The sequence below is a fragment of the Crocodylus siamensis genome, chromosome 15 (genome assembly GCF_052110815.1).
Source record: "Crocodylus siamensis isolate JL-2025a chromosome 15, ASM5211081v1, whole genome shotgun sequence".
NCBI lineage: Eukaryota > Metazoa > Chordata > Crocodylia > Crocodylidae > Crocodylus > Crocodylus siamensis.
In genome coordinates this window covers 50,901,465-50,923,321 of record NC_143409.1, presented here as the reverse complement: position 1 = coordinate 50,923,321, position 21,857 = coordinate 50,901,465, and the positions used below count along the sequence as shown (strand labels likewise).

Here is a 21,857-nt window from a genome sequence, read left to right as displayed (position 1 = left end):
GTCTGCGGGTAACGTCGCAGCCACCACCCCGAGAAGAGACTGTCTCGACCCTGTGTCCTTGGGGAAACAGGCCTAATGTCCTACGGGTACTCGACCTGGTACAGGCACTTGGGGCACTTCCCCAAGTCAGGGGGCAAAAGTAGAGTCTCCCTTAGTCTGTAGACCTAAGGGGTCTCTTACGCATAATTTAGACCCACCCCTCAATAAGTCTCCCACACCGGTCACAAAGGGGGACTTTATTGATTACAGGGGTAGGGTGAAAATAGGGTACAAGATTGATCAATATCCTAGAAACCCTAAAGAGCAAACAGTCTGGCTGAGGTAGCCTTTTGATCATGCATCTAAGTTACTGCCAGCTAAATATCTAATCAGATGTCGAGTAGCTTACTCACAAGCATCTTCCAAGGGCCGGTGAAGTTTCCTCTCTGGAGGTAGGCAGTTCCTTGCTCATGAGGGGAGAGAGAGCCAGTTTCAGATGGTCATGCTCCTCTGAGACCCCCCGCATAGCTGCTGCCCCCTCCTCCTGGGCAGTCCTAACTTATATAGACCCTTTGACCCTCATTCACCTGGTCCAGTGGAGGCCAGCTCCGGTTGGCTGTCTGCCAACCAATTTGTAATACATCATCAGTTACCAGGCAGATTCCAGCCCACCAGGTAGATGCCCCTCACCCAGGTAACTGATGCCAGTCACATAGGCAGAGGGAGCAGGTTTCCCCCCTCCCTCAGGACTGCAGCCAGCTCAGGTTACCTAAAGAGACAGGCTGAGGTGTGAATCCTCTGTGCTGGCCCATCTTAATCACATTGTCACAGGGCGGAGATTTTGGGGAGAAACCAAGGTGGCTTTCTGCCACACTAGGTACAGGGTGCAGGTCCCCCCTTCTGCCTGGGAGTGCGTGCAGCAGCAGGGACTTGGTTCCCACCTCACCCTTCCCCTACCCGTGGACCCATCCTGCTCCCCACTGGGGCCCTGCAGCCGTGCATTGTGGCCCCTGGCCTCAAGCCCTGAGAACTGCTCACTGTCCAACTCCCTCCCTACAGGGATCCCAATCTCCCTCTGCCAGCCTGCAGGGAGCTCATTGCAAAACAACAAAATCTGTGGGTTTGTCTGATAAAATGAGAAATCTGTGTTTGCCTCTGGTAAAAGGTAAAACCCACAGTTTACTCCATTTTCCCATGGGAAACAGAAAACCCGGATCCCTGCTGGTAAGTGCCCAGAGTTTTAGAGACCCAAGGAAGGAGGCGGAGGAGAGCCAGGGTAGGAGCCCCAGGTGGTGTGGTGGAAGCGGGCAGCCTGCCCCAGAACTGGAAAATCAAGAGCCTGAGCCGGAGCTGGGATAGGGTCTGGCACTAAGTGTAGACTCTGGATGTGGAATAGGTGCTGTGAGCAAAGGGAGGTCTCAACAATCAGTCAGGAACTGGATGTATGGACCAACAATTGGGCAAAAAGGGAGTCACAGAAGCCCCCCACAGAGGGCACCAGAGCTAGCCCCAAATCTAGCCATAAGGTATGAGGTACAGCTCCATCACCCAGAAGGCTTTGGGACAGACCCTTGAGGTAAAGGGAGGAAAGGGAGGCATCTCGAGCTTAGCATGAAGGGTGAAGGTACTGCTGTAGCCCCTCGGGGCAGGGTGTGAAGGATGTATTTTTCTTTTATGCATACTCTCTTCTCTAGCCAGTCCTCTCCTGCTTTTCTTCTCACTCCAGTCCAAGCATTTAACCTTTCCTGTCTGGATTTTGGGTTGTTCCCTCTATGCAGCTATATCTCTCAACCCCTAAGTTTATGTTTGTGTGTGTGGTCCCTGTTAGCTTTTGTGGCTGTAGAGGGTGAGAGTCCATTACAGCTACAGTTGGGGAATCAGCATGAAATGTGGTGATGTGTTTAACCCTGAGTGGAGGGGCAGAACCCTCTAGCTAGGAATCCCTGGGTTTTAGTCCCAGTGGGTTTATTGGCACACCTCATCTATAGGCTAGCCCATTTCTTCCATCCTCTACACCACCAGTTCAGGTAAATTGGTCTCCTATCCAGTTAAGTATCTGCCTTATGTCCCTCCAAGATCAACTTCACATATCACAGTCCCATGTAAGATACACACTCTGGTTTGAAGAAGGCAGATTCAGGAAAAGATTTTTCCAGAGTTATGACCCTTTATGGAAGGGACCAATCTGAATCTTCAACTCGCTCACCCTCCCTCTCATGCTCAGGCAAAAAGCTGCAAATCTGAACCCTTTCACAGCTGAATTGTCAGCAGTTTTTGGCTACCCTCCCAAAAGCTGAAACTGTATCTGCTGGATCCCGTGGGCAGATACAGAACTTTGAAAAGAGCTGACTGTAGTCAGCAGGGATGTGAAAGAGGACAAGAGAGACCAGGAGTACCTGAATGGCCAGCACCTCTACAAAAAAACTGCCAAAACAAAAGGAATAGGTAAATTACAGAAAAATCAAGACCTTTAAGAAGAGAAGAGGGTCATTAATGCCTGTGTAGTGAAGAGCAATGAGCAGGAATCAAGCAGTTTCTAATGAGCCACAGAGTCCCCTCACCATTGCCGGAAGAAATCACCATTGCAGCTATTCTGGGCAGAAGATCAGGTTCCTGGCTTTAAGACATGTCTCAGGTTTGGAGGGCTATTTTTTGGAGGGGCAGGGGGAAATGGGGGAGAGGGAAGGTGTGCATGCTATGTAAATAAATATGGTAAGCCCCTTTCCTTACCTTTGTCTTTGCTCTGAACCTCTTCTCTCAGAAACTGGAAGCAGTACTCAGTGATGTCAGGATATTTATAGAGGGCTCTGTTGAGTAAGGGCTGTACCCAATGACAGGCTATTTGAGTGTTTGCTTGATGTCCAATGAATGAAGAGGTTCTGTGGTCCCATGATCTCAGGGGCAGGTGCACACCCCCAGTCACTTGACCAATGCATACCAACAAAGGCTCAGCCTGCATGGATGATTTCTAGCTGGGAAGTTTCTGCCTGGTCTCCTGAACTCCAGCTCCAGGTACTGACTGAGATCTTCTTTCACAGAACCCAGGAGTCCCGAACCCTGCTGTTTGCACTGATCAGCAGATGAGATGTTGACACAGCTGATTCCCAGCCCTTTCATCAATCCTTCACCTGCCACATGGTGCTTGAGTTTCTGGGACTAACAGATGGAGCTATGCTGGTGTTATATTCTGGGCATGGCTCCATGTTTACTGAAGGGGACTGTGTGTCATTCTTCTCAGGGCCCCTCCAGCTATCTATCTGGGGCATTGCAATGAATCAGAGGCCAGCTGCTTGGGTAAACTCCTCACTTCCAGGCAGTCATGCATTGCCATTGCACCAGTCTGTTTTCTCTTCTGGAATAAGGTGACCAGACGTACCAGAAACATGGGGATGGTCCATTTTTCAGAATTTTGTTATCCACAGTGTGCTCCTCTGTTGACATTAGGGGGGGAAAAAACTGTGAAGCCTCAACTGTCAGCCTTTGCACTAAACCAGTGGACCTTTAAACTTGTTAGGCTTGAAAAGGTGCCCCAAGCTAGACATAAAGGTGATCTTTAAAAATGCCAGCTCTTCACTTTCACTCATTTTTTGTCTACGGGAAAGTAATAGAGCCCTTCCTCTCATGCCAAGAAGCAGGAAGAACACAGCAGGGCAGAATGTTTTTAACACTACAGGTTCCTCTCTGGGTTTATTCTCTGAACTGCACTTCCACACCTAACAGTGATAGCTTTGTGTGGCACCCTGTGGCATTCTTAAAATCATCTCAAGACACCCCAGGGAGCTGTGGCACCCTGTCTGAGAATCACTACTCTAGACCGGTGGTTTGCAAATTAAGTTCTGCCAGGGTCCATGTAGGGATTTGGGCATCCATGGCGTAAGAAATGATATGTGATATGTAAGAGTCCCATGACTTCAAAATGTTCAGAACAGACCTTTTTGATTACTAGAATCATAGAACCACAGAAACGTCAGGCTGGAAGGATCCTCTAGATGTCACATCTAATCCAACCCCCTGGTTGAGGCACGATCATCCCATCCTAACCCCCCACACTTGTCCTTGTCTGACCTATTCTGAGTATTGCACAAAAACCTGGTCTCACAACTACAAGGCCCATTGGTGAAGCACTGACAGCCCTCGTACCTGCCCCAGGGAAAGCAGGGGGTGAGAGCTGGAATTGTCCTGAGGCTGCAGATTGTTAAATAAACTCAAGAGATCTAAGGAAGAGGACCATGCCCTGCAGAGGAAGGCAAAACCCCTCAGTCTGTGTCCATCTGACCATATGATCAAATTTCTTCGTCATCTGTAATGTGGCAACCTTAAGTGGAAGGAAGACTTTCTGGGTTTGAGTACCATGGGACAGCTCAGCTTAACTTACTTGGATGAAAACCCAGGAAAGTTTGTTCATTCCTTAGTTCTTGAACATTGCAGGCATCAATGGCATGTTGTTATCACTACACGCATGCCACTGAAGCTATTATCCCTTAGCTCAGGCAATGACAGCATTTGAAACTGTGCTTGGAAGCTCAATAAATTATCTGATAAAAAAATTACAAATTCTCTGATTAATACTCCCCAAATCAACATTTTTCCACAATTCAAATAAAACACCACTATGCATATAGGTATCAGTTGAACACAGTGTTTTTATTGATATACTTATAATTTTAAAGCAACTTGGAAGCCTACCATTTTCTCAATCACTGTTCTAATATAATAAAAGCCTTAGACTGTCTATCTGTGTGTCTGTCCGTCTCTCTGTAGTGCTTTTGGCCAACTGTGCATGCATTGCTGAGAAAACAGGCAGTAATTGGCTTTGATGCCTGGGCTGTGCGGGCCAGTGTTTGTGCCACTGCAGGGGAAGTTTGTGGAGGCAACGAGCACACTCCAGCTGCCTGAGCAGCAGGACTTCACCCCCACCTCCCTGCCTGAGGGCAAAGGTGGGGAATCACCATGGCGGCACCCCCCTGACATCTGGCCCCAATGCCCCCCACAAGAACTGGCAGGGAGGGGGAGGCAGATGTGGGGCAGGTGGACACTGAGTGGTGGGGCAGGGGTGGGGTATAGCAGGGTGGACCTGGAGCAGTGGGGGGCGGGAGGTAGAGTGGGGCCAGATCCAGAGTGATGGGGGGGTAGAGCAGAGCCAGATGCGGAGTGGCAGGAGGGTGTAGAGCTGGGCTGGACATGGAGCGGCAGGGGGGGTTTGGTGTGGAGTGGTGTGTAGAATGGGCCAGATACTGAGCAGCAGACAGGGGTGAGATTGAGTAGGACCAAAACCAGAGTGGTGGGCAGGGGCACAGAGCTAGATGTGGGGGTCTGTGTCTGCCCCACCCTGATCATTCTTGGAGGGCAATTTGCTAGTAATAAAATAAATTCTAAATACCTATAAATGTTGGTGATTGATTTGGATGTCTTTACCATGGAAAATCAGAGCTCCCTGTGCCTCCTTTGATCATCAGGATACAGGTCTGGGTGTGGCTGCCCCTCCACCCTCCACTGCTTTGTGGAGCTGAGCAGCCCTGATATGCCAGTGCTCTGCCCATGCCATTGCCCATCACTCCCAGGACACAGTGCCCCAGCCCTGCCAGTGCGCCTTGTGACAGAATACCATTGCGGTCTCTCCCCAAACTCTGCTATGTGACAATTTGGTTACCATGGTCACTGCAGAGGGCAGAAACCTCTGGCTCCATTGGCTTCAGGTAACCCTGAGTTGTAACCTGAGATAGAAACATTCCTGAGGGAGGGGGAAACCTTCTCCCTCTGTCTATGTGACTGACCTTACACAGCTGGGTTGGGAAATAAGCTCCCTAAGCAAAGTCATCATGACTGAGAGGGAAGAGAGACCCTGCCAGTGTACCCAGAAACCAGTGATGCATTTCAAATTGGTTGGCTGCCAGCCAACAATTACTGGCCTTCATTGGATCAGGTAAATGAGGTCATAAGGTCTATATAAGTTAAGGACTGCCCAGGAAGTGGAGCAGCAGCCATGATAAGAACTGTCAGAGAAGCTGGTCCATCTAAAACTCGCTTTCTTCTTTGAAACTCATGATCAATGAACTGCTTGCGTCCAGAGGAAGTCCCCACCTGCCTCTGGATGATACTTGTAGGTAAGCTACTTGAGATCTAAATAGAGAAATAGCTTGTCTACTCCTTTATAACCAATAAAGTTCTCCTTTGTACCTAACATGGGAGACTTATTGGGAGATGGTCTAGACTAGGCCTTGGGGTCCCCTTGGTTTGGCTGACTAAGGGAGACCAATATTTGTGCTTCAGACTGAGGGAAGCACCTCAAGTTCTTGCATTGCAACATGTGCCCTGAAGGACTACTAGGCCTGTGTTTCTCAAGGGTCATAGGGCCAGGACCAGTCCAGATCCTGGGTGGTGGTGGTGTTTCCCCAAGGTTTGCAGGTGTGTTCCAGGAAGGGGTCAGCCAGACATGAAGCATACCCAGGGAGGCACTCAGAGCCTAGAAGGTGGTTGGGCACAGTGAGGCAGATGGCTCAGTTCAGGAGCACCCCCCACTGACGCACTACAGAGTCAATGAATTATAGTTCCAAGAAAATCTTTCCCCTGGCAGCTGGTAAGATTCTCAGTTTACAAGAGAGGGAAATGCACCTCTGATTACTGGGAACTGGGTGAAAGAGGAGCTGAGAAGCCCCCCTCATCCACCCCACTGATTCCTGGCCCTGCCCGCATGCATACTCCCATGCCAACTGCCTGGGATCCCAACTGGTCCTGGGAGGATGTTAGTGACCCTGTGGCACTCTGGAGCCATGCTGACATGCAGATGCAGTTCACACAGGATAGGTGTTTGAATGCCCACATTTATGAGGCCTTGTTGGGTGGTATGCTGAGTGCACTCCGGGTTGCTGCAGCAGTGCTACTTTAAGGTCATCTGGGCATACAGCTTCTGGCCAGGGAAGGGGTTAGACAGGGATCAATGTTTCCAAGATGGTTGCCAAGTGCTGGCAGCTGGCTCTAGCTTCAGCATGGCTGCCTAGTGCTGGCACCTATGTGGCTAGAGTCTGGAATGCCCCTTGGTGGCCATGGCAGGGGGACATGGCAGGGCTGGAAGGACTTGGCATTAGATTTAGTCCCAAGTCTCTATGAAACAGTGGAAGGATGTGGTTTGTTAACTGTCAATGGTGATGCCTAGTCAGGGGGAGTACATGCATCCTCAGAGAGCACCAGTGAACCCCGTGACAGGCCATGTTTGCCCTTAAGGCAATGGTCAGGGGAGGCAGGAGGGAGTGCTGATGCCCCCCCCCCCCATAAGCACTGGGTGGTGAGATTGGCTGCGGGGGGAGGGCATGTGCTTCCCCTGACTAAGGTGGCACCAGTTGCCCATGTTAACTGTCAAAGTATCCTAGACGAAAAGGGGTTACTGATTCATTTATAAATAAACATTTTACTTACTAACTCTTTCTAAGGAACTCTCTGCATGTGTAGATACCTGCCAAAATCATTTAATAGATTCCTAAATTGTAAGGCCAGAAGGGACCTTGGAAGATCATTGGGTCCAGCCCCCTGTATCAAGTGGGCAAGATAACTGGAAATCAAGTGACTCCAGCAAGGTGACTGCCTAGCCTCTTCTTGAAGATTTCCAGGGTAGGTACTTGCACCGCTTCTGGAGGGAGTTTGTTCCACAGTCTGGTCACTGTGACTGTGAAGAAGTCTTTCCTAATGTTGATCCTGAATAGATCTTCCAGGAGTTTGTGGCCATTACTCCTAGTTTCCCCTCAGGTGTCCTGGTGAACAGCTGTTATCTGAGCCCTTGTACTCCCCTAGTGTAGCAGTAAGCTGCTACCAGGTTTCATAGTTTCATAGTTTCTAGGGTCGGAAGGGACCTGAGCAGATCATCTAGTCCGACCCCCTGCCATGGCAGGAAAGAATACTGAGGTCAAATGACCTGGGCAAGATGTGCATCTAACCTCCTCTTAAACACCCCCAGGGTAGGAGCCAGCACCACTTCTCTTGGAAGTTGGTTCCAGATCCTAGCCGCCCCGAACATAAAGTCACACCTCCTGATATCCAGCCTAGATCTACCCTCCGCCAGCTTGTGACCATTATTCCTGGTCACTCCTGGCGGTGCTCGGGGGAACAGTGGCTCCCCCAATGCCTGCTGATCCCCTCTGACTAGTCTATAACAAGCCACTAGATTCCCCCTCAGCCTTCTCTTTTGGAGGCTGAACAGGTTCAGGACCCATTGCCTCTCCTCATAGGGCCTGCCCTGCTGCCCCCTGATCATATGAGTAGCCTCCCCTGGACCCTCTCCATGTTGTCCACATCCATCTTGAAGTGCGGCACCCAGAACTGGACGCGGTACTCCAGCTGCGGCCTGACCAGTGCCGCATAGAGGGGGAGGATCACCTCCCTGGACCTGCTCGAGATGCATCTGTGGATGCATGACAAGGTACGGTTGGCCTTCCTGACTGCATCCCCACACTGCCGGCCCATGTTCATCTTGGAGTCAATGATGACTCCAAGATCCTTTTCCGCCTCCGTGCTGACAAGAGGGGAGTTCCCCAACCTGTAGGTATGGTGCCGGTTGTTCCTCCTGAGGTGCATCACCTTGCACTTGTCTGTGTTGAATCCCATCCTATTCTTGTCTGCCCACCCTTGTAACCTGTCTAGGTCTGATTGTAGCCTGTTGCTTCCTTCTAGCGTACCCACGTCCCCCCACATCTTAGTTTCATCAGCAAATTTGAACAGGTGCTTTTTACCCCCTCGTCCAAATCACTGATGAAGATGTTGAACAGTGCGGGCCCGAGGACTGAGTCCTGGGGGACCCCACTGCCCACATCCCTCCAGGATGAGAAGGACCCATCCACCACCACCCTCTGGGTGCAGCCCTCCAGCCACTTGGCAACCCATTTGACTGTGTGGGTGGCTGTTCTGGTCCCTACTTAGGAAGACGGAGGCAAAGAAATTATTAAACATGTTAGCTTTGCCGTCTGGTGTGACGACCAAGTTTCCCAATACATCCTGCGAGGGCCCCACATTACCCGGGACCTTCTTTTTACCCACTATGTATTTATAAAAGGACTTCTTATTGTCCTTAATCTGGGAAGCTAGTCCCAGTTCCATCTCTGCCTTGGCCTTCCTAGCTACCCCGCTACATCCCCGAGCAACTGCGGAATAGTCCTCCCTGGTGATGACCCCTTCTTTCCATTGAGTGTGCACCTCCTTTTTAGCAAGGAGCCATTCCCGGATGCTTTTGGTGAGCCACAGAGGCTTGTGTGCTCTCCTGCTCCCTTTGATCCTTGTTGGGATTACCTTCCTTTGGGCTTGGAGGATCGTCTCCTTAAGGAGCAACCATTCTCCTTGGACACCTGGCTCCTCTCCCCTCTGGGACCTCAGCGCCTCTCCAACTATCCTCCTTAGCTCGTTGAAGTCTACCCTCGTAAAATCTACAGCCGCTGCCTTATGGCATGCCTTTGCCACCTTGCGCTGGATGGTGAATTCCAGCCGGCGATGATCGCTGTCGCCCAAGTGGTCAAGTACCTGCAGCCCCCTCACCAGGTCATCACCCATGGCCAGCACTAGGTCCAACAAGGCATCTCCCCGGTGGGGCTGTGCACCTCCTGGGTTAGATGGAGGTCCTGCACGCTGGCCAAGAACCTACGTGAGTGGTCAGACCTGGCTGACTGTTCTTCCCAGCAGATGTCCGGGAAGTTCAGGTCCCCCATGACTACCACATCCTTAGCCTTCACCACCCCTGTGAGCTGACCCAAGAATTCCTGGTCAAGCTCTTCCCCCTGGTTGGGAGGTCTGTAGTAGACTCCCACCATTAAGTCTCTTTCCCCTCGACTGCCTTGTAATCTAACCGAAAGCACTTCCGAGTGCCCCTCCCCTGACTCCTTGCTAATTGACGAGGATGTGTATTCCTCCTTAATATAGAGCACCACACCCCCACCTCTCTTTCCTATCCTGTCCCTCCTGTACAACCTATAGCCCTTGACATTCACAGCCCAATCATGCATTGCATCCCACCATGTTTCCGTAATCCCCACTATGTCCGGGCTGGTGTCACCCAGCAGGAGGGTGAGTTCCTCCTGCTTGTTACCCATACTATGAGCGTTTGTGTAGAGGCATTTGAGGCCTCCTGTGGATGTGTGTACTGACCCCCTAGTCCCAGCGTTACCCTGGCCCCCATCTCTTACCTGTTTATTCTCTTCGCTCGTTGGTCTGGGCTGGGCTGTAGTTGTGGGTGCTGTTTGGTCTGGCAGTCTGATGTTTCCTCTGCCCTCATCTTCCCCTTCCCCCAACGAGCCTAGTTTAAAGCCCGCTGGAGGAGGTCCACCAACCTAGAAGAGAACACACGCTTACCTTTAGGGGAAAGGTGGAGCCCATCCCATCCCAGCATGTCTTTCATCGTGATGTGCCAGTCACAGCTGAGGAAGCCAAAGCCCTCCTCGAAGCACCATTCCTGAAGCCGCCAGTTGGTCTCCGCAATGCACGTTTAATGTCTTCTTCCTCGTCCACTCACTGGCAGGAAAGAAGAGAAAACCAACTGTGCGCCCATCTCCTCTCTCAGCCTTCTTTTTTTTAGGCTGAAGAGTACAAGCTTTTCCTTGTATGGCTTTCCATATAAGACTCTGAACATATGGGTGGCTCTTCTTTGGAGTCTCTCAAACTTGTCCATGTCCTTGTTAAAGTGTGGTGCCCAAAACTGGATGCAGTTCTCCAACTGCATTCTCACCAGTGATTAGTAGAGCAGAAGAATCACCTCCTTGGCTTTGCTAGACATACATTGGTTGATGAATGCCAGAGTATTATTTGCTGAACTGGCTACAGCATTGTGCTGCTGACTCATATTCATACTGTGATTATTATTACCCCCAGGTCCCTTTCATCCATGGTGCTAGTCAGTTTGTTGCCACCAAGCCTATAGGTGTGCTGGGGGTTGCTCGTCCCAAGGTGGAGCACTTTACATTTCTCAATCTTGAACTTCATCAGATTCCAACCCACTCAACTTGCTAGCCTGTCTAGGTCCCCCTGTATCTGTAGCCTATCTTCAAGCGTGACCACGCTTCCCTATAACTTGGTGTCATCTGCAAACTTGGCCAGTGAACTCTTCAGCCCCACATCCAAATATTTAATAAAGATGTTGAAAAGTACTGGACCAAGCACCAATCACTGCAGGACACTGCTGCCCACCTCTCACCAGGATGACACAGATCCATTCATTATAATTCTCTGAGTCCTATCGTGCAGCCAGTTTCTCACCCACCTGACTGTCTTGGAGATAAGCCCACAATCCTCTAATTTTCTCATGTGGACATTGTGGGATACTATATCAAAGGCCATTTGAAAGTCAAGGTATGCAATGTCAGCCTGGTCTCTTGTGTCCAGGTGGTGAGTTACCTGGTCATAGAAGGAGATGAGGTTGGTAAGGCAAGACCTGCCCATGACAAAGCTATGGTGGCTGTCATTCAGAATCTTACCTTCTGCAAGCTTGTTGCAGATAGACTTGTGACAGGCTAGCTGGCAGTGACCTAGCCCAGGGGTTTTGAAAGGGCAAAAGATGATTGGAGGACTTGGGATTCCCTTTCCTCACCAATCTGGTAATGATTTGGCCCAGGGGTTTTGAAGGGGTAAAAGATGATTGGAGGATTAAGGATTCCCTTTCTGCACCAATCAGCCCCCAGACACTCACCCCCCCATGTCCCAATTGGTCCCCGGGTCACCTGTTAACCCTGTTTTTTGTCAATGTTTGTAAGTGTCTAACCTTTGTTGAATCCTGCCTCCTTGGGGCATTGTAGTGTCCGCTATACCCTCTGATTTATGCCTATTATGTTCCCAGTATTAAAAGGTATATTGTTAAGTCCCCATTGGTGGTCTGGCTCTGCTCTATAAGGGGAGGAGAGTCCCTACATCTCCCACTGCGCTTGTGCACCTGCTTTGATCCCTTCAATTAGACAGAGGGTACCTCTTGGAGTACCACCCAGGTTACATTTTGGGGGCTCGTCGGGGATTCCCATGTAGCGGGTGCTAGAATATTATTCAAACACTGTGTACCTCTGTAAAGAGAGAGAGACAGAGCCACCAGGAGACATGTCCAATGCCCATGAGTCTGCCATACCTTGTGATGGGACTGTGCAGGGGGGAGCAGGGTAAACTGCTGGTACTGAAGCTACCCTGGAATGGGTAGGGGTTTTCCAGCAGATTCTGCAGAAGGTGACCCATTCCTCCAGTGACCAGGCAGCTTCTAAGAGACTCCGGAGTTTCTTGGGAACCCTTCCACTCCCTGCAGGGGAGGAAGGATTTGACTCTTGGCTCTCCCATATTCAAGAGACTTTACTGACTTGGCAAATACCTGATGCGGATAAGTGACGCCGTCTGCTGGAGGTCCTGAGGGAGCCTACCCTTGGGGTTGTGAGGACTGCCAAACTCCAGAACGCTGCTATCACCACCCAGCAATGCATGCAGGTCCTTCAGGATGCTTTTGGCCAACCCACAGGGAGTCGGGAGGGGCATACTATGAATTGCTGGGAACTTTCCTGCGGAAGGGCAAGACTCTTTCAGCATATGTCCTTTGCTTAGAGCCTGTGCTACAATGCCTGGTGACCCAAGGAGCACTTAGTGTCACTGATGCCGATCAGATACAGCCCCAGAAAATTTGTATCGGAGCACAGTATAGCTCGGAGTTACTCCGGAACCTCAACTTCGCATGGAGCAGGAGCAGCCCACCTGACTTCATTCAAATCCTCCAAGAGATTCATGAGGAGAAAGAGATATCCAGACTGTGAGAGACTATGTGGGCCCCAGAGAATGTTTCCCCCCAGAGAGGACCCATGGGTCAGGTGCTAACAGTGGTTCCCCATGAGGACACCTTGTTGGGAGTGGAGGAGGAGCCTGTGGTTCCAGCACTAGCAGCTGCTGTGGCCAGAACCCACACCAGGGGTCAGCCCTCACCCCTTCATCATAGTTTCATAGTTTCATAGTAGCTAGAGTCGGAAGGGACCTAGGTAGATCATCTAGTCCGACCCCCTGCCTTAGCAGGAAAGAGCACCGGGGTCAGATGACCCCGGCAAGGTGCTCATCTAACTTCCTTTTAAAAATCCCCAGGCTAGGAGCCTGCACCACTTCCCCTGGAAGCTGGTTCCAGGCCCTAGCCACCCTGACTGTGAAGTAGCGCCTCCTAATATCTAATCTAAACTTACCCTCCGCCAGTTTGTGACCGTTATTCCTGGTCACTCCTGGCAGCGCACGGGGGAACAGGGACTCCCCCAATACCTGCTGATCCCCCCTGACCAGTTTGTAGCAGGCCACAAGGTCCCCCCTTAGCCTTCTCTTGTGGAGGCTAAACAGGTTCAGGTCCCGTAGCCTATCCTCATAAGGCCTGCCCTGCTGACCCCTGATCATACGAGTGGCCCTCCTCTGAACTCTTTCCATATTGTCCACGTCCCTCTTGAAGTGTGGCGCCCAGAACTGGACGCAGTACTCCAGCTGCGGCCTGACCAGTGCCGCATAGAGGGGGAGGATCACCTCCCTGGACCTGCTCGAGATGCATCTGTGGATGCATGATAGGGTACGATTGGCCTTCTTGACTGCCTCCCCACACTGCCGGCCCATGTTCATCGTGGAGTCAATGACGACTCCAAGATCCTTTTCCGTCTCCGTGCTGGCAAGAGGAGAGTTCCCCAACCTGTAAGTGTGGTGCCGGTTCTTCCTCCCCATGTGCAACACCTTGCACTTATCAGTGTTAAACCCCATCCTATTCTCATCCGCCCACCGTTGCAACCTGTCAAGGTCAGCTTGTAGCCTATTGCACCCTTCTAGTGCACCCACATCCCCCCACATCTTAGTGTCATCAGCAAACTTGAACAGGGTGCTTTCTACCCCCTCATCCAAGTCACTGATGAAGATGTTGAACAGTGCAGGCCCGAGGACCGAGCCCTGCGGAACCCCACTGCCCACATCCTTCCAGGTCGAGAAGAACCCATCCACTACCACCCTCTGGGTGCGGCCCTCCAACCAGTTGGCGACCCATTTGACCGTGTGGGCATCGACACCACAGTCTCCCAGCTTTTTGATGAGGACAGGGTGAGAGACAGTGTCGAAAGCCTTCCGGAAGTCCAAAAAGACTACATCCACAGCAACCCCTGCGTCTAATGATTTGGTGACCTGATCGTAAAAGGCCACCAGGTTGGTCTGACAAGACCTGCCACTGATAAACCCATGTTGGTTGCCCCTGAGCATGCATTCCCCCGCAAGGCCCTCCTGGATGTGTGCCAGGATAATTTTTTCAAAGAGCTTACCCGGGATTGAGGTCAGACTAACTGGCCTGTAATTTCCCGGGTCCTCTTTTTTTCCCTTTTTGAAGATAGGGACCACATTGGCCCTCTTCCAGTCCTCCGGCACCTCGCCAGAGCACCACGAGTGCTCATAGAGCCGCGCCAGGGGTCCCGCAATGACCTCGGCCAGTTCCTGTAGAACCCTAGGGTGAAGATCGTCCGGACCAGCGGACTTGAACACGTCCAGCCTCTCCAGAAGTACCCTAACTAACTCCTCGCTAACCCTTGGCCCAGGCGTGTCTCTCTCGGGGCCCGAGGGGGGCCCAGCAGGGAGGTGGCTGAACTGGTCCCTACTTAGGAAGACAGAGGCAAAGAAATCGTTAAATATGTTAGCTTTGTCATCTGGCGTGATGACTAAGTTGCCCATCGTGTCCTGCAGGGGCCCCACATTACCCGGGACCCTCTTTTTACCCCCTATGTATTTGAAGAAGGACTTCTTATTGTCCTTAATCCGGGAAGCTAGTCCTATCTCCAACTCTGCCTTGGCCCTCCTGACTGCCCCCCTACATCCTCGGGCGACTATAACATAGTCCTTCTTGGCGATGACCCCATCTCTCCATTGGGTATATGCCTCCCTTTTAGCAAGGAGACATTCCCGGATGCTCTTAGTGAGCCATGGGGGTTTATGTGCCCTCCTGCTCCCTTTGACCCTTGTTGGGATTACCTCCCTTTGGGCATGGAGGATCGTCTCCTTAAGGAGCAACCACTCACCTTCGACATCTGATTCCCTTCCCCTCTGGGTCCTCAGCGCTTCCCCAACTATCCTCCTTAGCTTGTTGAAGTCAGCCCTCCTAAAGTCTAGGGCTGTTGCCTTGCTGCAGCCCTTTGCCACCTTACGCTGGATGGTGAATTCCAGCAAGCGATGATCACTGTCTCCCAGGTGGCCCATCACCCGCAGCCCCCTCACCAGGTCATCCCCCGTGGCCAGCACTAGGTCCAGCAAGGCGTCTCCCCTGGTGGGACTGTGCACCTCCTGGGTTAGATGGAGGTCCTGCAGTCTGGCTAAGAACCGACGTGAGCGATCAGACCTGGCTGACTGCTCCTCCCAGCAGATGTCTGGGAAGTTCAGGTCCCCCATGATGACCACATCCCCAGCCCTCACTGCCTCTGTAAGCTGACCTAAGAATTCCAGGTCGAGCTCTTCTCCCTGGTTGGGAGGTCTATAGTAGACTCCCACCGTTAAGTCTCTCTCCCCTGGACTGCCTTTTACTCTAACCCAGAGCACCTCAGAGTGCCCCCCCTCTACCCCCATGCTAATTAACGAGGAAGTATATTCCTCCTTGATGTAGAGTGCTACTCCTCCACCTTTCCTTCCTATCCTGTCCTTCCTGTATAGCCTATAGCCCTTGACACTCACCGCCCAGTCATGCGATGAGTCCCACCACGTTTCTGTGATCCCTACTATGTCAGGGCTGGTGACAGCTAGGAGGAGGGCGAGTTCCTCCTGCTTCTTCCCCATACTTCGAGCATTCGTGTAGAGGCATTTGAGGCCTTCAGCGGTTGTGCCCACTGACCCCCTAGTCTCAGCAATGCCCCGTCCCCCATCGCTTACCTGTTTCTCCGTTTTGACCATTGGTCTGGGCTCGCTGGCTGTTGCTGGGCCTGGTATCTCATCGTCTCCTCCGCCCTCATCTTCCCCCTCCCCCGACGAGCCTAGTTTAAAGCCCGCCGAAGGAGGTTCACCAACCTGGAAGAGAACACACACTTACCTTTAGGGGAAAGGTGGAGCCCATCCCATCCCAGCATGTCTCTCATCACGATGTGCCGGTCATGGCTGAGGAAGCCAAAGCCCGCCTCGAAGCACCATTCCTGTAGCCTCCAGTTGGTCTCCGCAATGCACATCTCATGACGTCTGCCGCGTCTGCTCACTGGCAGGATGGAAGAGAAGACCGCCTGTGCGCCCATCTCCCTCAGCACGCCTCCCAGGCCTCAGGAGGACCCAGGCCCCATACTTGTTCTATATCTATCAGTTTGAACGAATGCCCAAAGGGATATCTGGTCCTCCCGCCACCTTCCAGCAACTAATGGAGAAGGTGGTTGGGGATATGCATATGACCCAAGTACTGGTTTATTTAGATGATATTATTGTTTTTGGAAAGACCCTGGAGGAACACAAAGAATGGTTACTCTGGGTACTCGATCAGTTGAAGAGCGGTGGACTTAAGTTGGCCATTGATAAATTTAAGTTCTGCCATGAGTCTGTGAAGTACATAGGACATATTGTATCACAGGAAGGGGTCAGCACTGATCCAGAGAAAGTAAGTGCTGTGACCACCTGGCCTCAACCCAAGAACTTTAGGAAACTGAAAGGGTTCCTGGGATTTGCGGGTTTCTATTGGGGATTCGTTAAAGACTATGCTACAATAATTGGACCTTTAAATGCCCTGACTTGTGGACACCAGGTGGGGAGGTCGCTGCACAAGAGGGGAAAAACAATGGCTTAAAGGGGCTTCCTACAACATGAAGCCCCACAGACCCTTTTGGTCCCCGGTAGGACTCATGGTGTGAAGATGCCTTCCTAGAGGTGATCCAGCAGGTTACTCAGGCACCTGTGCTGGCATATGCTGACCCCAACTGCCCTTTTATTTTGCACACAGATTCTAGCCTGTCAGGCCTGGGGGCTGTACTGTACCAGGAACATGAGGAACACCAGTGACCAGTGGCTTTTGCCAGCAGGGGATTGTCGCACTACCTGGTACACAAGCTTGAATTCCTGGCCAAGTGGGCCGTCACTGAGAAATTCTGGGACTATCTGTATGGGACTACCTTCTAGGTGTGGACAGAAAATAATCCCCGTACCTATGTGCTCACCAGTGCTAAGTTGGATTTGACCGACCAATGTTGGATGGCAGCACTAGCAAACTACACCTTCAGCCTATACTGTCGAGTGGGATGAAAGAATGTGGATGCTGATGCCCTGTCTCGACAACTCCCCAAGAACCCTGGGAGTGTTTGGAGCCCTGAGACAGTGAAGACTGTTTGTTACCTGCAAATACAAGACCCTGTGGGGATGAGGGAAAGTATACTGTTTGCATGGCTGAGGTGTTGGAGTTGGCCCCTGAGGGGAAGTTCAGTACACCACGCTGACTCCCTCTTCGTTGCCCCAGGTCATGGCCACAGAATGGTGGATGGCACAAGAACAGGACCCAGATGTGCGAGAGGTGCTGCGTGCCCAGAGATCAGGGAATACCTGCCCTTCGAACCTTAATAATGCTGCCCCAGCAGCCCACCTCCTGTTGAGGGAGTGGGAGAGGCTTTGCTTGTTTGATGGAGTGCTACATTGGGAGTTGCAGGACCCAGAAGGATGGAAATATTGGCAGCTGGTCCTCCCTTGGAAGTATAAGGCGCTTCCATTATGGGCCTTGCATGATGACTTTGGGCACATGGGGGTGGAGCGCATCCTGGAGCTAGCCCATGAGCAGTTCTTTTGGCCCAAAATGGCTGAAGATGTAAGGATTAAATGTTCAAACTGTGATCAGTGTGTATAGAGGGACCCCGCCTGCTCGAACTTCCTATCTACACACCATCCAGAGCTCAAAACCCATGGAGCTCATGTGCATGGATTTCCTGGCCATAGAAGTGGAGGGGCACCGAAAGGGGAATGTGCTGGTTGTGACAGACCACTTCACCCGATATGCCCAGACCTTCCCTATGCAAGATCAAACAGCAAGAACAGTTGCCAAAGTACTGTGGAAAAAGTACTTCTCTGTGTTTGGGCTGCCAGCAAGAATCCACTCTGATCAGGGGCTAGATTTTGAGAGTCAGTTGTTGCGTGAAGTACTGACAGTGGCTGGCATACAGAAATCAAGGACTACACGTTCCTCTTCAACCAGAGGGAAGATTTTTATAGGCCTTATCTCCACACACAAAATAGTGACCAGCTAGTGCAGTATATCCACCTATATTACAGCATGGGGACATCATCCATTGTGAATAATAGCCTGAAAATGGACCTGCAGGGGAGTAGTTAGATATCCAGGAACCATTAGAAAACCAAGCACCATTTATCTTAAATTCTACGTTGCACTTCCTGACTCCTACTATAACACAAGATCTATTACAGGTCCAACAGAACTTTCCAGGGGTGGCATAAGCTGATTGTACATAGTCAGACCAGTTACAACTTCCATTCTGCCAAGTTTCATTTCCATGAAAATTTGAATAGTAAAGGGCTAACATCTGAGTTGCATTTAAGAGTACCAGTATCATGGGTATTCCTCCGGTAGAATAGATAGGGACATGACTACATATCCAATAATGAGGGACATTTAAATCTATCCCAGTTTGATTAACTAAAGACAAGAACATATTTTCATGAAATGATCTTCTTTGCTGGTGCAGGAGTGTAGTTTGATTTACAGAGTTTTTTATAACTGATGAGTCAAGTTCATATAAGATGGCCCAAAAAGAAATACTGAGAACTACCCAAATCATGACTAACCAACTTCTCCTCGGGAACCAGGAACTAGGTAGAGGCCTTTTTCCTGTCCCGAAGGGCATAGTGGTGTCATTGGGGCACATCCTCTTTGTTCTGTAGTGGCAAATCCTCTTCGCCAGTAGGCGCTTGGCTCACTACTGGTCTTGAGCTCTTGTGCTGGCAGGCGCTAGGCTCACTACCAGTCTGTGGAGGCTGATTAGAAGATTGATATGGAGGAGACTCTGGGTCTAACGGGGCTGATGTTTTCTTACTGTGTGAAGCGTGGATCCATGCCTGGAGTCCTTGACACTTTATTGCAGTGTTGGTGTGTCCCGGGACACAAGGGACGCAAGAAGACTTACCAGCAGCTCAGGAAACAGCACGTGATGGACGGTAGACAAAATCCACGCAGCTTGTCAGTCGCCTATTTATACAGCTGCAGCTGGCCGGTGACATCAGCGAGGAATGCCAGTCAGCACGAATAAAAATGGTGGGGCATGGCGCGGAGTCGGCAAAGGAGGAGAGGAGACAGCAACGGAGGCCCCTGCAGCTGAGGCAAGCAGGCAAACTAGGCCAGAAAAGAAGGAACATCTGGAACAAGGGTCAGACGGAAGAAGTGGATCGCCCAGACGGTGCTGCGGAGGCGGCTGCAGAGGGCCCTGCGGAGACAGTTGGAGTATCCCTGAAGTGATCAGCCCTGGAAGAAGGGACTGCGAGGGATCCTAGAAAGAGGTGCTGCTGAGGAAAGCACCGTTGTTGCACTAAGAGGTGCCTGGAAATAGGCAGGGAACTGAGTGCCTAGGCAGAAGGCAGCCAGTGCCCCAGTGAAGTGCGGGAGGGGCAGTTAAAGGGGCGGTACACCTAGTTTTATGTTTGGAGCATCTCTTTGATTTCTTTGAGGTTTTGTCTCTCCCTGAGCTTGGGGGGGGGGGGGCGGGGCATCTGAGTGTTAGACATGCACTGTAGGGCTAGGCAGGGTCGAGGAAGGGCCCAAGAGGGCCCCAGTTGAGAGTCCTGGGAGTAAAGCACCGACTAACTCAACACCGCTGCACAGGAGGCATGAGGCCAGAGTGTAGGGGTGGCGGAGCCCTGAGAGTGACTACTGGGAGGAACCTTGGGCCAGCGCGCATGCCCAATGAATGACCCTGGACGCTGAGATCATCAAAGGCATGGCAGGCGAGTACGGGGTCCGGGAGTCGAGCAGAAGTCACCAGCTCAGGCAAAGGTACAAGCCCAAGAGGTGTGTGACATCAATCGCCCGGGCGACAGCGGCACAAGAGAAACTACTTGAGTCCCAGCAGTGACATGGTGGTTAGGAATACCTGGAATGGGCCTTTCCAGTGAGGTTCCAGCGATGACTTTTACATGGACCCAGTCTTAGGCAGGATAGACTGGCATGGCCCATCTGGTTCTTTGGGGAGAGCTGCTTGTACCTGTGAATGAAAAGCCTTAACACACTTCATTAGTGCCTTACAATAGTTCAGAATAGTATCATCAAGTGAATGTATATCGCAAAAGGGGGAGGCAACAGGTGACAAGGCAGGGAGCCTCATGGGTCTTTCCATTAGACTGTGATGTGGGCTAAGCCCAATCTTTTGGTTGGCAGTAGATCTCATACTCATAAGGGCCATGGGAAGTGCATCTGGCCATTTTAGGTGAGTCCCAGCACAAATTTTGGACAGTTTATTTTTCAAAATGCCATTTTGGCATTCCACTTGGCCCGAGGCCTGTGGATGGTATGGGCAATGAAAGTTCTGTTGGATCTGCAGGACTTTACAGATTTCTTTCAATATCTGTCCATTAAAATGAGTTCCCCTATCAGAGTTTATGGATAAAGGAATACCAAACCTTGGAATAAAGTCTCTGAGCAACTTTTTGCTTACCGTGATGGTGTCAGCTTTTGTATATGGGTAGACTTCTACCCATCCAGAAAACATACATACAATAACAAGAACATATTCATAAGAACAACATTTCTGCATTTGAATAAAATCTAATTGTAAATTTACAAACGGTCCCCAAGGTGGGGGATGTTCTGCCTTCTTTGTTTTTACAGGCTTTCCCACATTATGGGCTTGGCAAATAGGACAGGTGTGGCAGTACTGATGAGCCACCGATGGAGAAGTTGGAGCAAACCAATCAAGCTTAACAGCTTCTATCATCCCCCCTTTGCTCACATGTGCCATGCCATGGTGTATGCGAGCAAGATGAGGAAGAAGGACCACTGAGGCCACCAGGCGGCTGTCCAGGGAGCGCCACAAATGGTCAGGGTGTAAAAAACACCCAACCAGTCTCCATGTATATATTTCTGGTTCTGGAGCCTGATCTTGGAGGAGGACAACATTGTGAAGACTTGCCAATGGAGACTGGTCAGTTGGAATAGACAAAAACACAGGCGTAGCCTGAGGAGTGGAAATAGCCGCAGCTTTGGCAGCGGAGTCTGCCAGAGCATTCCCACGTGTAACATCATCATAAGGCTTCTGGGGGGCTTGGCATTTAATAATAGCAACAGCAGAAGGTAATTGTAAAGCATTCAACAAGGCATTTAATTATGTACATTACTAATTTTGGCACCTCCTGAAGTGAGGAAGCCTCTTTGTTTCCAAAATTGACCATAATTGTGTACAATACCAAAAGCATAGCGAGAATCAATATAAATATTAACAGAGGCACCAAAGGCCAGGGTGCAAGCCCTGGTGAGGGGCACAATCTCGGCAACTTGAGCTGAATACATGTTAGGTAAGTGATGGATTTCTACAACATCATATTGGGAACATACTGCATATCCTGCAACAAGGGAACCTTTTGAGTTTCTTTGACATGATCCATTAACAGAGAATACTAGATCTGGTTTTTGCAAAGGGTTGTCCTTTAGATCAGTGCAGGGCATTGTTAGGTGAGCAGTAACAAAAATGCAGTCATGAGGTTCACCATCTGAAGGGGTAGGTACCAGAGAAGCAGGGTTTAAAACAGGGGACCTAGTTAGGGTGACATTTCCAGCAGAGAGAAGCAAGATTTCATACTTAGTTAATCTAGCATTTGAAACGTGTTTGGTTTTTGTTTTTAGTAAAAGGGCTGCTACAGCATATGGAACAGCAACAGTAAGGGGAGAACCTAATACAAGGGTGGAGGAGAGTTCAACAGTGACAGCGGCTGCAGCTACA

The 21,857-nt window shown here is 50.8% G+C and overlaps 1 protein-coding gene across 1 annotated transcript in view; it reads left to right on the top strand.

The window, feature by feature from the left end:
• LOC149852738 (uncharacterized) overlaps positions 1-21,857 on the top strand; it is a 29,272-nt gene that overhangs the window by 340 nt on the left and 7,075 nt on the right. The window lies entirely within an intron of this gene.